The sequence below is a fragment of the Colobus angolensis genome, unplaced genomic scaffold (assembly GCF_000951035.1).
Source record: "Colobus angolensis palliatus isolate OR3802 unplaced genomic scaffold, Cang.pa_1.0 Scaffold234, whole genome shotgun sequence".
NCBI lineage: Eukaryota > Metazoa > Chordata > Mammalia > Primates > Cercopithecidae > Colobus > Colobus angolensis.
In genome coordinates this window covers 212451-214694 of record NW_012115533.1, presented here as the reverse complement: position 1 = coordinate 214694, position 2244 = coordinate 212451, and the positions used below count along the sequence as shown (strand labels likewise).

At 36.2% G+C, this 2244-nt stretch overlaps 1 pseudogene across 1 annotated transcript; it reads right to left on the bottom strand.

Annotated features, from left to right (window-relative positions):
• Positions 1–268: 268 nt before the first annotated feature.
• On the bottom strand, positions 269–1330 carry LOC105513674 (annotated as a pseudogene). Its single transcript, XR_001002067.1, has one exon. The product of XR_001002067.1 is annotated as a 60S ribosomal protein L7 pseudogene (transcript).
• Between the last annotated feature and the right edge of the window lie 914 nt (positions 1331–2244).

Below are 2244 nucleotides of genomic sequence, written 5' to 3'. Positions count from 1 at the left end.
TTGCCCATTAATTTCACCAGATGCTCTGAAATAATTTGCATCCCTGGGCACAAATTTCATTTCTTCCTTCATAATACCCACAGTATGTAATGATTATTAGTAACTCATGTAAGTATGGCAAGAAGTGCAAAACAAGAATACAAGAATGGAATGCAAAAGAAAAACAACATATTTATATGGTAGTTTATAAACAAGCGAAGTCCCAAGAAATAAATTTTCATGACTGAATTCATTTTTTTCCATAAACCAAAGTTGGATTACCGTACCTACAGGCTTTCTTAGAATAAACTCATTTTGAGTCACTCAGCACAGTTAAAAAAAAATCTTTTGTAGAGAAAAGCCTTTTAAAAACCCAAGAGATGTCTTTCACAGACTCGACCCTGATTTTGCACAAAACAGGCAGTTGATTTGGCTTAATTTTATAACACACCAGACTTGCCGCAATAGTTAAGGGAAGACAGAGGCAGGCTAACAACAACAAAAATCACAAATACAACAATATATTTCAATTTGAGAGCAGGTACTGTTTATTAACTGACTGGATTAGAAAAATAATCATGGTAGACCCTTAGTTCATTCTTTCAATAAGCCTATTGTTCTGATCTTCCCTGTTGGCAGCATCTTCACCCTCTACAAAATGGGTGGTCTTTTTCTTCATTCCACCTGGTGGAGAAAATAATTTGAAGGGCCACAGGAAGTTATTTGCCTCTTTGAAGCGTTTTCCAACAGTATAGATCTCATAAATCAGATCCTCCATGCAGATGATGCCATATTTAGCAAGAGATCGAGCAATCAAAGTGTTATCTTTCAAAGCAGTTCACTTCTTATTGATTTTGCCATAACCGTGCTTGAGATTAGCTCATTTACTGACTTCAGATTGGGGTATCCCCATGCAATATATGGCTCTACAATCCTCAGCATGTTAATCAAAGCCTTGTTGAGCTTCCCAAAGGTTCCACTGAAGATTTGAGGAAGGCGAAGAAGCTGCAATACCTTTCGGACCTTTGGGCTCAAGCCATTGATACCTCTGATCCTGATGACAAATGCCAATTTGGGTTCAGCAGGTACATAGAAGTTGCCAGCTTTTCTTGCCATCCTCGCCTTTCGAATTTCAGTTCGGTACATCTGCCTATATTCCTTGTGATAGTGCTTCCCTTTTTCATAGATAAGCTTCCTCCTTGCCTTTCGAAGCATCTTTTAGGCAAACTTCTTTCTCAGGCGCTTGATCTTCAGTTCTGCGAAATTCCTTCGCTTTTTCTTAAGGGTTTCTGGGCACAGCAGGAACCTTCTTCTTCTTCTCTTCTACACCCTCCATGGTTCCAGCCGGAAAACGAGCTCTCATTGTAGTTTTAATTTAAATTTCTCTCATGATTAGTAATGTTGAACCTTTTTTCATATGTTCATCGGCCAACTGTATGTCTTCTCTTGAGAAATGTCTGTTCATGCTCTTTGCCCACTTTTTAGTGGAGCTATTTTATTATTATTGTTATTTTCATTGTTGAGTTGTTTGGGTTTCTTGTAGATTCTGGATGTTAGTCCCTTATCAGATGCATATCTTGCAAATATTTTCTCCCTTTTGCAGATCGCCTGTACATTCTGTTGATATATTTTTAGATTTGTGGAAGTTTTTTAGTTTAGTTAAGTCCCACTTGAAGTTCCAGTACCTGTTGAATAGGAGTGGAAAAAATAGACCTTTTTGTCTTGTTCTTGTCTTGTTTCAGCTCTCAGGGAGAAACGCTTTCAACTTTTTCCCATTCAGTATGTCGTTGTCTGTGGGTTGGTCAAACATAGGTTTTATTATATTGATGTATGTTCCTTCTGTTTCGTTTATTGAGGGTTTTATCATGAAATGATGCTGAATTTTATCAAATGCTTTTTTTACATGTATTAAGATAATCATATTATTTTTGTTTTCAATTTTGTTTATGTGGTGAATCACATTTATTGATTTGGGTACGTTGAACCATCCTTGCATCCTGCAATAAAATCCACTAAATGGTGTTGTATTATCTTTTTAATGTACTGTTGGATTTCGCTTGCTAGTATGGTTTTTTTTGTTTGTTTGTTTTGTTTTGTTTTTGTTTTTGTTTTTTTAGAATTTTTACATCTATGTATGATCATCAGGGATATTGGTCTATGGTTTTATCGTTCTTGTGTTCTTGCCTAGCTTTGGTATCATGGTAATACTGGCTTCATAGAATGAGTTAGAAAACAATCCCTCATTTTCGATTCTTTTACAACAGC